The 15,555-nt window shown below is 34.2% G+C and overlaps 1 long non-coding RNA gene across 1 annotated transcript in view; it reads right to left on the reverse strand.

Moving 5' to 3' along the window:
• Window positions 1–14,877, reverse strand: part of LOC138992882 (uncharacterized) — a 35,152-nt gene extending 20,275 nt beyond the window's left edge. The window contains exons 1-2 of the long non-coding RNA XR_011468193.1: window positions 14,680–14,877; window positions 8,492–8,582 (exon numbers count right to left, since the gene is read on the reverse strand). This is a non-coding gene — a long non-coding RNA (uncharacterized lncRNA). The remainder of the gene's footprint in view (window positions 1–8,491; window positions 8,583–14,679) is intronic.
• Window positions 14,878–15,555: the final 678 nt, after the last annotated feature.

Below are 15,555 nucleotides of genomic sequence, written 5' to 3' on the forward strand. Positions count from 1 at the left end.
ACACTCTTAGATCCCAGAAATTAATGTAAGATTCCCTGAATTAGGTCTATCTCTGACTTACAAATGTATCAGTAATTTCAAAGATGTATAGAAAAGATAATACAAATTATTCTGTTGATATCAACTTAGAATTTTGTTTTACTTCTACATTAATATTCCTCCCAATTAAAAATAATTTTTTATAATTAATCATTACTGCATAAAGTTTTTGGTTCTTCCAAAAACCAATGTTGTTGCAAATTACATTAAGCCTGATTACATGTTCTTGGCCCTGCATTTCAGGACATAGAAAACCATAACTTGTTTCATTTCAGATTCTACATGTTTCTCTATGATCCACAAGCCAACAAATTTATCTTGAACTTGAGTATTTTCTAGTGGATATTTAAAATATATTTTTTAAATTTTTATAATCTTGGATTTTATGCTTTACACCTTAAGATGAATATGCGTTAATTTGGTTGTGAGGTAGGATCCATCTTTTGTCCTAGCCTTTGCAGTAAGGTTTTCCTATGCTAAGCAGAAGTGATTAGGAAAGTTCCTAATTAACAATTTGATCTCTAGAGAGAAGAATAAGAAACTCAAAAGACTTCAGCTGTATGCACCAAACTTAAATATGCAGCTGCTTCCAAGAGTTCAGGTACACCTAACTCCAAGTGATGATGGCATGTATACATGTGAATGTTACTAAATTGATGGTTTTCTAGGGAATGGGATGACATTACAACAAAACTTACATATACTCAGTCAATGTGGAAAAGATGAGATCTGAACTTGAATTTAGCTTTTACATATGTAATAGTTGCTTTACATTGTTATCTCATTTACTATAGTACTCCGTGGATACACATTTAATCACTACCCACAGTGATATTTTAATAGTTAAACTTAGTAGCGTCTGAATGATTTTTTGTTTTCTTTAAAGTCTCCATCTATACATCTGGACAAAATATCCTAACTATATAGCCCGAGACCCAGTGAAAGGAGCAAAGTCATTTTGAAGCCAAAATAAGTACTTAAATCATTCAACCATTTATCATTAGATGACACATATCACACCTCATATGGAGACAATAATTCTGACCTATCCCAGGAAATTGTGAGGACAAGCCTAAAGAATAGGACGGCATGCTTACACAATATGGAGCAGCTCCACAGACATATATATATATATATATGAAACCAGACGAGTATGTCTACGTGTAGCCTTCAATTTCCAAGTCTTCCTGTCCTCTTCGATGATTGGCCTAAAATGTAGGCTCAGACTCAGAAAATAATAGAGCAGTGTAGGGTAGCACAATTAGATTGTAAGTAGAACCACGTTCCGAATAGGAAGCAGATGCATCCTCGGAGAAAAACAAAAAGAATGTGAACTCTTGTCAGCAGCCAATGAATCAATCGCTTTCTTCTTACAAGGGTTATGTTAAAATTGTATCTACCCTAGTTGGCAAATACTAAATTTGAAGAGCCTGTGAGCTTACATGGCATACTTTTAGACAATTCTAAGAGAAGCAGATTTTTTTTTTCCTCTAAAGAGACTAATAATTATTTTGCAAATATGCTGCTGGGCTTGAAACAAAATGTTTTTGTTTGTTTTTTTTTCTCGAGAGCTGGTTCCAGGCAGTAACCCAAGTGCACTTAAAAGTAGCACCTTCCTCCCCAGATAATTTTCATTTGGGGGTTGCTAGAGGCTAATTTATATATATTTATCAAGATATAAATAAGGGCACTATTTTTTTTTTAAATATTTTATTGATTTTTTACAGAGAGGAAGGGAGAGAGATAGATAGTTAGAGACATCGATGGGAAAGAAACATCGATGAGCTGCCTCCTGCACATCTCCCACTGGGGATGTGCCCACAACCCAGGTACATGCCCTTGACCGGAATCGAACCTGGGACCTTTCAGTCCGCAGGCCGACGCTCTATCCACTGAGCCAAACCGGTTTCGGCAAGGGCACTATTTTTAAGCACATTAACTTGTTTAATCTTGTATCCATTCTGTCCCAACGCAACAATTCATGGTGGAGTTTTGTCATTGAAAAAATTGTAGCATCTTTTATCTGACTAAAAAAGAACCTGTTTCTAGTTTGATAATGTTTACCAATTGTTGAGAACCACAACTGTGTCCAGCACACCTTCTCCAAAATTGTCTGTTTTGTCAGAACATCCCTGTGGGGAAGACATGGTTCTCTCGAAATTACAGATAGAAATACTGAGTCTTGGAAGTGAAGTCATTTGTTCAATGTAGTGATAGCTTATAAGGATTCAAACTCAATTCTCTCTGACTCTACAGTCCATATGCATTTATGCGACGTGGCTCAACGATTTGTGTACTCTATTATTTTTAAGAAAAAACAAGTAATATAGTCAATATATTAATCTTAAATATTTTTTCATAATTCTGAATTTTATGTGGAGTTAACCAGACATATTGCTTACAATGACATCCGGCAGAAATCCTTTAAGAATAGTTCCTGTATTACTATTGAAAAGAATCCTGTGCTCATCTTTTGTCTACTTCCATATCTAAGTAGCTGAGTGCTTGGTTCCTTTATCTGCTTTAGTCCAATGCAGCTAGAACATAGGCGCCTAGACATCTAAAAAGCTTCTTTTGTGCAAAGCAGCATTTCTGCGGAGCAGAGTCAAGCTCATGGTCTGATACTTAGCGTGGGCTGGCGGGGGTGAGATTGTCTATGTGATACCATTTAGCTGAAGAGGTTTTCACTTCAAACAAAAATACGTATTTCTTAGGGTAAATGTGTCTCCATTAACAAATGCTTTACCATACTACTCAGCGATTCTGATTCCTCAAGGCTACTTATTAATTATAAGAAGGAAACTCAGACCGTACATTTTACCTAAGCAGAATTTATTTCTTGCATGAGCAAAAATTTACTTTAACCTCAAGCACAGAATAACATATTTGAAATATTCACCTAAGGGTAAGATTTTGTCCCACTTCACATTCTTGCTATTTACCTACTGAACCTAAATGCTCAGATGTACATTAAACCATGTGCCATGAAATAGAGAATCCTTTGATAAATATATTTTTTATAAAACTCAGATTTCACTTACTATAACTCCTAAATAGAAGATTATTGAAATTTCATCAGAAAATCAATGTTCTAACCCCACATGCACCACAAGGCCTGAGGTAGGTCACAGAATTCATCTATTTTGATTTTTTTCATAATTAAAAAAAGGTGGATGGAACCTCCTTCAAGCTGAAATATATTAATTTTCTAGTAGGATAATACAATTGAAATTCGGTGTGTATATGAGGCGACCATACAATACCGATGCAAGTTGGCATCTTTAATTTTTTCAACCTTGCTCCCTCCTTTTCTTCCTTTTGTGCCCAATGCAAATTTTGTTCAACCTTGCTCCTTCCTTTCTTCTTAAATGCTTGTGTAAGTGGCCCCTTACTATGACATAGTTCTAGAGCACCTGGAAGTATACAGTTGACTTTAAAAGTTGGGTTAGACTTCCTGATCCATCAGGGAAAAAAGTAAAATCTCTTCTGTAGAAAGCACTGTCTTTCTAAATTGTCTTCCTTTGCCACAAAGGCTCACGTGGTGTCTGGACCTGTCATGATGAATCCACTCATCCCCACTCAGTGGATTCACAAGTTTCTTTCTGATTCTCACAAAAAAAGTTATCCTAATAAGGTATTAGGTCAGACATCCTGGCTAATTTATCAAATGGATGATAAATCTAGGCCAAGCAGTATGTATTTATTCCAGAGATAACTTGAGAATAAAAGCAAGCGTCCCAACAAAGCTTTTAGAGGATGGCACTCACCCAGCCTTGTGAGGCCATGAAGGTAGCACAGTTTTATTTGCAACTTCGAGAAATAAAAGCCCTGCCTACTCGTTTTCTCCCCAATAAGGAAAGTTGATGATTTGACAGTTATTCTGGCCTTTGAAAATGCGTCTCTATTCCCCTTTTTGCCAGTGAAATAACTATTCTTTTCCAAAACCCAATGGGTCCCCACAGCAAGGTCAGAAGAAGCCCCTTTGCCAGCACGATGAGGGGAGGGAGGGAGGTGGGTTTCCATTCTTTTCTCTCAGTCTTTCTCACCTCAACATTCCTGGTTTGACCAGATCTCTTCTCTGAAGGAAAATCCCAGCATCCTTAATTGAATCAGCGGGAACACGTATTTTAGCCCAAGTTTGAATTTGCTGATGTCAGGTGCACAAAGTCAGCGATTGTCCAAGCTGATGCCTCCTAGAATAATGCTTTCTGCCTAATTTTGCCTTATTCTTTTTTTGCTATTCATTTATTTCTATTTTTTAAATTGTGTTTTCAGTTAAGGTTTTTCCAAATCCTATTTGGAGTTAGCAAATATATATATATTTGGCAAACATATTTGTGAATGTCATTTCACTCCTTAAGAAAATTAGAGAAAATTTATAATGGTGAATATCCAGAATTTTTTTAGTATCATAGAGTCTTAGTTCTATTAAATGTTAAATTAATATATATGGAACTATTTTCACTGTTAATTCATATTCCTCTGATTTCTACAATTGTATTAGTCCCCTGACTAATATGCTACCATGTGGTTGTATGTAGATTGTATGTAGTAAAAATGTGTGCATGTAAGAAATATCTTGACCAGGTGGGATAACTCCAGCTCTGCTTACTGTTCTCTAAACCCCTGCTATACTCATTTTGTCAGATAATTTTATTTCCAAAACCATTCTTACTTTCCTGAAATGCCCTCAAATTGTCCCTCTATCCTTGCCTATCACCCACCCATATGGTTTCTCAGATGTAAAGGAGACCCTGCTAAGAGTCACCTTTGCATGTAATTATCGTTGCTGAATTGTCTGACTCCCTATCAATTGCCTACATTCATTCCTGTATCCTCCATGTCCACTTGCTTCCTATCTTCTGTCTGTCCTCCAATTCAAGTCTCTACTGCATAAGGACATAATCCTTCCTCACAACTTTCCATCTACCACTCTGCCATATCTCTCTCATTTTTCTCCACCTGTTTTAGTCTGTTAGGGCTGCTGTAACAAAACACCATAAACTGGTGGCTTATCAGTGACAGAAATTTATTTCTCATGGTTCTGGAGGTGGGGCAATCAAAGAGGAAGAGGCCCACCTATACCATGTCTGCCCACGGTTGTCTTTTCTCTGAATTTGGTTTGGGGACAAACATTCAGACCATAGCACCACCTGTGACCTCCTCTTGCTTAATACACATATATCTCTTTACTTCCCCCACAATCTAGCACTTCATTGTATTTCACTAAAACTTCCATTTCCAAACCCATTTCTCTCAGTCTTGACACAATACATAGTGAGAGGTTTAAGACTGGTACTGAACTTTGATAAAAATTAACTTTTTCTTTGATATACTCAGTATATGCTAGAGGTAGGCCAGCAACTCAGCATACCTCCCTAGGTGACCAAAGAAGCATTGGACCAGGAACATAGCAAAGTTCATTCTCTTGTTAACCCAAATTAGTTCAAATATGGCAGTGCTGACAATGATCCAGGAAGATAGCAACCCACACCACGCTATCCAGTGGTGGGCATGGACCTTTACTGTGACACCCAGAGGTAGAATAAGGATAGATGCAGGCTGTGGTGGAGTTTGGATGGGTGCTGAGGAGGCACAGGGTATGTAGCAATCAACTCCATCTGGATTGAGTATGGGAGGAGGCAGGCCCAGGAGGAGCTGGGCCCAAGATGTCAATATTTCAAGATGCTTAGAAATGAGCCAGGTGAAATGTTAAGAGAAAAGAGTGAGATATTCAGGCAATTGCTTCTCTAACATGATTGTAGGCATGGGCACTAGAGTGTTCAACACTCCTCATTATCTCCCTGTTACTTCTAAGCACATTACATTCCTAAAACGAACATAGAGACCACTGACAATGTGGTTTCAACTTGCCTTGTAGACACCCAGTCTCTACAAAATAAATTGCTCATCATTTTCTAGACCAAAAATATCCTTTCTCATTGTGTTTTTTGCTTCCTGGTCTTCTTGTTCATGTAAAATACCCTTTCCGACATGACACATTTTGAAAATATAGTTACCAATTCTTGCCTCTTTCTCCCTTCTGGAGTAATTATTTCTGTACTACAATAAGTTTTCTTTATTTTTAAAGGACAAATCACACATTACTGAGTTCTGTGAACATCTGTTTCCATTAATTTTTACCTCACTAAGCTTATTAGCATTTTATGGTGAAGGAACACATCTTAGTTTTGTTTTGTGTGTGTGTGTGTGTGTGTGTGTGTGTGTGTGTGTGTGTCCTTCACAACCTATAGAAACACTGCTTTTAGCTTTTCAATGAACTGTGGACCAATATATAGTTCAAGCAACAAATGTTCCTAATAAATATATTTCTGTTTTAGTTAAGAAAGCAATTCAAAAATCTGAGCCCTAGAATTCATGATTTTATAAACTTCTTAGTTACCTCATGATTAATCTAACATAGCACTATCCTGAAAACAAACTGGGAAAAGCTAGACTCACTACAAAATGCCAAGGGTTTGCAATGACTCTCAGTATAATTAACTCATATAATTTTTGCAATAGAATACAAAATGTGCCAGGGTGGAAAATATTACTTATCACTCTGGAAGGCAAAGTTCCATAATACTTGGGGAAATTTTGCTTTCTTTTGAGGGGCCCCAGCATTTAAAGCAGAGAAGCAAAGGACAGAACGTGACTTGATTTATATTCTACTCAGTACGTTGGGGAATAGATCCTTATGGTCATAGCTAAGAAAGTTAAAAGTTTTGGGTATGGAAGTAATGTATTTTTAATCCTAGTCATTAATTTCATAGACAATATTTAATCTGTAAAATGTAGGAAGAAGCCCATATTTATACTTAATGTTGCCACGGACCTCTTATAAACTCTTTTTATAAAACCTAAGAACTTCCAATAGCAGAAGTGGATTTTAATACATTTGTTATAGATTTTATAGGGGCATCAAAAGACTTCTCTTTGATTTTGTTTTCCCTGAAATGCTGACACTACGCCTGAGTGTCCACCATAAGCCAGGCAGTAAGTTTCTCTTAAAATGCTTCATATTTAAGAGACAATAGGAGAGTTAATAACATTTTCAAGTTAGAAATGTCACAACAGACATGTGTTTCCATTCATAAAGTATGTCATGAACACATACAAACTATCCTTTGTCATCTGGTTCTGCCCCATTTCAAAAATTATTCTCTGCTATTAATTAGAAGTGACTACAATTTGATTAATTTCAAACATGTGTCACATAGGAACAACGTGGAGAACTGAATTCAATATTTTTCCACTAAGAGTTTACATAGTGTTCATTGAAAGAAGCCAAATATGTTTTTATAAACCAAAAACTAGTATTATCACACTAACTGAGAGTATTGTCAGTGTACCACATTCCAGTTTATTTGAAATATTAAATTCACAGAACTTAATTATAAAGCTTCTGGGACTGAAAATGCAAAACTAAGTGAACTTCTCTCTCGTTGTTTTCCACCTAAAACTCTTATTCTGGAATCTGTTTCTTCACCTGAAGAATGCACCTGATCTTGGTCCCTCTTTGGTTTTTTGATTTAACTCTGTTGGCCAAAGCTTCCCCAAACCTTCAAACTCACAGTAGACAAATCCACTTTGATTTAGCTGAGAGAAAGGAAAGTTTCAATTAGCAGGGGGGAAATGTGTCTTTTGCTTAATTTGCATTATCATTATTATTATGGGATGTGTACTAAAACATTTCTTTCAAAGTGCTAATTAAATTTCTATGAATGCACTAAGCCTCTAACCAGATTATAAAAGAAAAATCATATGATCAAGTAGTTGTGAGTTAAGAAACAATGATTCCATTTAGGTTTTTCTGTTCAACTTTCCAACAAAAAATAATGTTTTTCTTTCTTATTACACAGCCTGCAGTAATAAGTGAAATATAATCCTAATTAATTTTTCCTACAGCTGTGTATAAATCAATAGCTACAACATCTCAAAGGAAATGCACATTGCACCGTCCTCCAGGCTCCTAATGAATGCAAATAGAATGACCTTTTTCTGACAACTATGAATATTGTTTCACAATTTTACCATTAAAACCGCTGCTATCAGCAATTCATACAGCAAACAGGAAGCTACAATAGTTGTAAATAACTATTCATTATGGTAAGAAAGGAATGGAAAAACACTAAGTCTTCGTTATGCAACTTTTAAGCCTGGAGTCTGATTTTAATACTTCATTTTGATATGAACATTCAGTGTTAAATGTAACCCCGTCTTCATTTTAGTTCTCTATTTTGGAAGAAAAACAATTAAAATCATTCAGTTCTTTATGTAACTTAATTGAGAGGTTCGATACTTAAAGGTTTTAGTAAATGAAGATTTCTCAGTCAGTACTGCTGCAAAGCTCTTAATACTACATCCAAATGTTAGAAGACTGTGGTTATAGTCCATGAAAAATACCTGGAGGAAAAATATGCATAGAAAATCCTATTGTTGTACTTACCAAGATATAATGCTACTCATATGATGAACATGATGATGAATTTAGAAGCTTTCCAAAGAGAGAATGACATAAGGAAGACACCTATGGGAACCTGAGACAAGGGAGAGAATATGTCAACTGCATTTTTGTCCATTTTGACTGAAGAACCACTTTATTCCATAATACAATATAACGGCATGTCCTCACACTCAATCCTGTTCTACTTTCCACAAAACGTCATCATAGCCATGAAGATGTCTCATTAACTAAAAGTTAAATTCAAATTTTATAACAAAAGTAGTTAAGAAGTAAATAAAAGAAGTAGTTAATTATGTCAAACCTAATTCTGCTGATCATAGATCTACATACTGAAAACTCCCATTGGAGTTCACTAGAGCCAAGAATATAATTAGCCAGTAGAATTCAAACACTCATTAAAAATAGGACTCCCCAAGTTGCAACCAGTTTTAAAAAGGGACTCACAACAAGAGGGCGTCATTTCCATGAAATCCAAACATCATTCTTCTATCCCCTATTCTGCCATTAAATTTTATATCTCTATATAGGACCGGGGACGACCAAATATTCATTAGAGACATGGATTTATGTAGAACATATTTATAGATATATGAATTTACTTTGGTAAGTAGTTGTTCCACCTTTCTGGCATAGCATCAACTTTCTATAATTTCAAATCTGAGAGTTATTTGAAACCCCCTTTAAACAATTTCTTGAAACAGTTAAGGAAGCCTTTCTGTGACTGTGCGGCCATATCAGTCACAGAGAGCATTTTCTAACTGTGTGACATGGTCTCCACTCGATGACATCTCCTGAAGATGTCTGTACTCTCACTCCCGCAATGCTTTCCTGCTGAAGATGAAGCCGTGCTACATCTCACTCAATATTGATCTCTAAGGCCTTTCTCCCAATCCTTTTCCCAGTGTGGTCACTGAACAGTATCCGAGTTCGATAGGAAGATCAGCTGCTCATCCACTTTTTGCCAAAGCAATTTGTATTATGGATTTATTTCAGCAGTCTACAGTGGCAGTTGCTGTTTTTACTATTTAAATGCTTTGATTATCTGACCTTGCTTACTTTATCTTTCTAAGTGCTATGCATGGGCTTTAACATTGATCAATACGTGGGGATTCCTCTACAGGATTACGTTGAAATCAATCTCAATTCAGACTTTTTTCTTTTTTATGTTTATTACTTGATCTGTCTTAATTGCATTCCTTATTTAGGTAAATAAGTTTAAACACATACTTTATTATACAGACGAGAATCTTCTAAGATCTACACATATTATAAAAATACCCTGTATTTTTTATGCATTATTTTATTCATTCCTATAATATGAAAAAGGAAAGGCTTAATTACTAGGTATTTTATTCAAACACCTTTGCATTATAAATAAAAGACCTAGTCCATTAGAAGAAAAACATAGTTACAATCTTGACACACATTAATATGCTATATTGATTGTGATAACTGTGGAAGTTCAACAAGTGCTGGCTACACATATATTTTGCACATAAATGTGCTTGTCAGACTTTTTATAAAATAAATTAGCACTCCATAAAATAAAGTAAAATTCTAAATATGTGTATCTTTATAAATCAATAAAAAACTATAAACCTGTTGGCTATCATAAAAAATTAATATTCAATGTGTGTAATGAGAAAATTTTATCAGTTTCACCCTCACTACTAAGACTGAATGTTTTACTCCACTTTTTTATTTTGGATTAAGAGAAATAAATTAGAAATATGAAATGCTTTGAATACTTTTAAAATCAAATCTATGAATTTAAGAACCAATGATCTTAGAATAAAAATAAACTTCTAAAAGTCACTATTTAAGTCATAAAGTTTATGGACTATGAATTATATAACCATTAAAACTTGTTGCTAGATTTCTTATCTAGTTTAATTATATATCATATCTTCTGGGCTGGTGTAGTCACAGGAAGCTCCTGAATTTTATCTTTAAATCAATTGATTCTAACATTAAATTTTTCAAAGTCATAAATAAAAGAAATGCAGGTGTAATTTTAATAAAAGGAATTGATGTCATTGTTTTTTAAAAATTTTCCATTTTCAAATCCAATCCAAGTCTAAATATATCTGTTACCAGCTCGAGAATAAAATTACAGTGAAATATTTTCCAGCTATGTATACTAGAATATAAGACCTACAGTCTGCTTCAGTGCCCAAAACATTCAAGCAGTAAAAAACTTGAGGTACATAAACATATGATTATACACAGAATATTTGCAATATGCTCACCTGTGCAAGTACATTTTTTACCTAGACAATTGTTTAAAACTCTCACAGGACTAGAGATATATCACATATATTTAATACATATACATATACATATATATTTACATTTTCATACTTTGAACTTATTGGCCAAAATTATTTAGTATTTAATACCTTTCATTTCAGACTATATTATAGATTATTATTACAATAATTTTCTCCTGCTCACATTGAATGATATAAAGTATAAATGAATAAAAACAGCCCATCACAAGATAATGCATTTTCATAGTTACCTGCATGAAGTGAGAGTAGGAAAATTAAGGTTCCTGAACATGAAAAGAATTAGGAACATATGAAGAAATTTAATTACCAAATAGTTTCCATAATGATATTTCCAAAACCTGTTATGAGCAGTTAGTTCCTTCCTACTGTTTGTGGTCAAATAGCATTTGAGAGAAATCCTTTTCCAGAAAGTTTCGCATCTCTGTAGATCAGAACCCTGGCCAGACATGTCCATACTTTTTTCCTCAAGTGGGTAAATGTTAAGAGAGAAGAATTCAAGTTTCATGATGCAGCAACACAAAGCTGGGAAGTGAAAATTATGTTGCAGCGGAGTCTTGAAAATATGACTGTAAAAGTTAATCAATAAAATGTCTATTCCTGTCTATTCACCGGAGGCCGCAGCTGCATAGCTTCGCTCAATCGATACTACAAATTATTACGATTTCCAGGTTCCCACTGGACATTCAGAACAAATCTTTCAAGTGTAACAGGCTTATACTGAGTATATGGCGTGTGTTCTCTACATTTAGTTCAAAAAGAGGAGGGGGAAAATTAAATCTAAAGCCTTCGTGTTCTTTAAAAATTGCGCTTTATGGAACCAATAACTTATGGGTCATATTTTAATGTTAAAAACAATCTTGCTTTTGGTTGCCAGTTTTTTTGTGTGCTTCTTTTTTTAACTGTTCCTTATTTAGTTAATACATGACTTAACCTAGATTTTACTGGCATAGGAACCTAGCTAGTTCTGAATGACTATTCCAAAGTAATGAATAAAGAAAATTATCCTGAGATAATTACTTATCACAAAGTCACTTAGGCACAAAGATAAATGCAGGACCCTGGTGTACATCTCAGATTGTATCAGATCCCTTAAAATATATATTCATGTTATTATTTTTATGATTTAGTCCCACATTTTAAAAATCAGGTTTCAGATTTTTCATTTTCTTTTTTGTAAAATAAAAAATATGTAATTCCAGAAATAATTTTCTTTATTTTTTGAAAAAAAAAAGAAAAAGTCCCAGAACATTTTGTTCTAGTGAGATCCTCTGTTCTTGGCAGAAAAATTTGTGTACTTCTAGATTCTCAACTCCAGAACCCCTCAAGCCTTGACCTCAACTTCATGCTCCATACATTTCCCTCTGCATCCCTGCATCAAATTCCAAGACTTTTCCAAATGAGGGTGTGGTGGGCTAGCGGAACACACTACAAGGCTGTCATGTCTGTGACACCTGAAGTGCCTTTTCTTTCTTCTGAGTGATGCACACCATGAGGTCTGGCACTGCCCAGTACTGAATCAATTGGTAAATTGAATCAATTCATGCCACCTGTCGATTGAGTGGGGAGAAAATGTAAATAAATAAACCAACCTTTGTGTTTGCCAGGCCAAAAGGCTTTGATTTTATTTTACATTTAAAGAGTGCTATATATTTTTCATGGTAAAATACATGTACCTAGTACCAGCATATCCTGTGACAAGGTATTTGAGGCTATATTTTAAAAGATGAAGCTGTTTCTCCTAAGACACCATCATTGCTTTGATTATAATCATTTATCCGTCTCTTTAAAATTCAACCATAACATTTTCTTATAACATGGCATAATAATACAGGGGTGAGCAAGAGTAGGTGTACAGTTGTGAGTATGCAAAACAGTTTATTCCGACATTATTATTGATTAATGATTATATTATTTATTTGTATTACAACTGTTAACATGCTTATGCCTACCCTGTACTTACAATTTTATGACCTGTAAGATATTTAATTGCTAAAAACCATTGTAAATAGATTTTTTTGAGTCTGATACAATTTTAACTACTCTCTCGCATGATAGGTGTATGCCTTGCTCTCAATTTCACATTAAGAGAGAATATTCTACTTACTATCATGATCAAGCTTTATTGGAAAATAAAGCAGATGAATCTAGATCAAGCATAGAGAAATTGAGTTTGAGCTTTCATTGTAATCTAACTGGATGAGTCACTGGTTTATTTACTGATAAAATTTAAGGTTCAAAGCAGGTCATTACATGCCAGTTTTTAGATCAAAAGATGATATTTTTTGTGGGTATACAGAATAATGTACCTTTCTAGTGATGTTTAACTGTAGGAAAAAATGATGGCCTTATTTTAATAACATTAAGTTAACATCAAACACTATCATTAATTTTATATTAGTGTTCAAAACCATTTTTATGTATTTTTTGTTCTCTAAATATACCTTAAACATTATTTTCTAATATAATTAAGCTTTTAAAAAAGACAATAGTACTTCTAACAATACTACAATACCATAGCCATTCCAAAAGAAACTTGCCCAATATGCTTTTAATCCTTGGTACAAATTTCTACCTTTTAATATTTGTTAAATCTGGTTTTTTCATTGTCTGAATTCTGGCAGCTGACTAAAGGAACATTAATTGCAAACAGAGTGTATCTGAGTGTTTAATTTTATTTAGAAGCATGTAAAATATCACCCTAGATTGTGTAATTATTTTAGTGCCTTATAATATTAAATCATTAGATTAAAACACAGAAATAAATTCCTCATGAACAATTTCAAATATTTTACTTTTAACATTACAAACTATAAATCACAAAAGAATTTTACTTATGTTCATCACACGTAATATTTTGAAATCCTATTGATAGATATATCAAAATACGCAGTAAGTAATGTAAGTTTAGAAGCTGACTTCCAAAGATCAGTTAATATCAAATGCACATTTTAATTTTGGCCTCAGGATTGTGTTCAAAGAGATGAGTGACAGGGGGGAAAAGTTTAAATGGTGTGCTTTATTTAACTGTGATTACTCAATGTAACTAAAGTTCGGTAAGTGTAATTTTTAATAAAAGAGAGAGAGAGAGAGTGAGAGAGAGAAGCAGGGAGATTGATTCATCTGGGTTATGCTACTTTCATAATTATTTTTTAAAAAACAGACTAAAAAAATCAAGCAAAAATCAGAGAGGATAGAGTACTTTATCAGAGCACTCAAAAATGAAACCATATTATGTTTATTTAAAAAGCAAATGATAAAATCTGAAAACATCGGATCAGGTATAATAATTACATAAAGACTTAGATGAAAACAGGTTTACTACAAGGTGCTTCACTAAGAACAGTTTTCAGGAACCTTTGAAAACAGCAACGATCTTTATTACTCTTCATAGTTCCTTACGTGCCTCAATAGTCTGACCAAAAATTCTACTCTAAGTGTCTCTCATTTTAATAGCGTCTTGTTTAGAGCTGCTACTTGAACAAAAAAGAAAGGCAACAAGAGCCATATGTAACCTTTGGACTCCAGAAATAGAAAGAGAAGACCATTGGCAGATAGAGGCTGCGGAGACTCTGTATTCTTTCTCTCGCTCCTACCTTGAGCCTTTCTCGATAGTGAACAAGGAAGTTGGCTGCCACCTCATTATTTAGAATCTGGAATACGACAGTTACAAGTTTCAACATGTGCCATTTCAGTTAAGAAACGTTGCAAATCTAAAGTTTATCTGTTTTGGAACCAACAATTCCTTGAACAAGCTAGCACATTTACACATAACCTTTTGCAAGACACGGAGAGTTAAATATTTAGCCACTAAAGTCACAAGGACTGACTTGATTTCAGTACGTAAAGTAAAACTTTCTGAAATACTCAAAAACAACTCACTTGCAATCATTTTTTTCTTCTTCAGAGGCAATAATCCTTTCTGTCACTGTCTTCAGCTCTGCCTGGGGTTTTCTACCGTTCTGTTCTTGGCGAACTGTTTCTGCTATTTGCTCAGTTAGCTGCTCTTGAGTAGCTTTCAAGCTGGATTCCATTAGAAGAAGTTTTTCATCTTGACTGGCAAGTTCTTGGGCTGAAAGATAAAACAAGAACATTGCCTTTTAAAAAGCCAAGAGCATGTATTTTTTCCCCTTTTGTTTTGGGTTTAAATTGTATGCAATGCAACTTTGACGAAGATTTAAACAGATCCTTCTTGTCAAAATACAAGCTCATGCATTCAATTTTCAGTTCCCTTCATTTAAAGTCCAAGTAAACAAAGGTATGTATGAAGGAATACAAGATGCAGAGCAGTAATCTCAAGTTTATAAAACATTTAAATTCAACAATTAGATGTCTAATCAGACAACATTGGGTGAGCTTATTTGTGAGACTTCTGCTCCTACATTTATAAAAGAATAATGTCAGTATATCACATTCATGTTTTTTCTTTAGCATAGATCTCAGATATGTGAGTGTGTGTGTGTGTGTGTGTATACACACACACATATATATGTGTACATATATATATATATATATATATGTACACATATATATTCACATACACAAAGACTGATATGTTATAAATTATGTCAAAATGATGGCTTGCCACTGATTTACTTTCATGAGTAAATTTATGAAATTTAAGCTCTTTTTCAAGGTCATCCAATAGGTGGCACTCTTTCATTAGACCAAAGAAGTCTTAGGCAGTATGCTTCAAGCTCTCAAAAAATAAGTGATTTAAGACAAAGACATTTTTCCTTTGTTCTTTGTTGACCGTAT

This window comes from Myotis yumanensis, unplaced genomic scaffold, assembly GCF_028538775.1.
Source record: "Myotis yumanensis isolate MYYU_CA2020_CCGP unplaced genomic scaffold, mMyoYum1.0.hap1 SCAF_15, whole genome shotgun sequence".
Lineage (NCBI taxonomy): Eukaryota > Metazoa > Chordata > Mammalia > Chiroptera > Vespertilionidae > Myotis > Myotis yumanensis.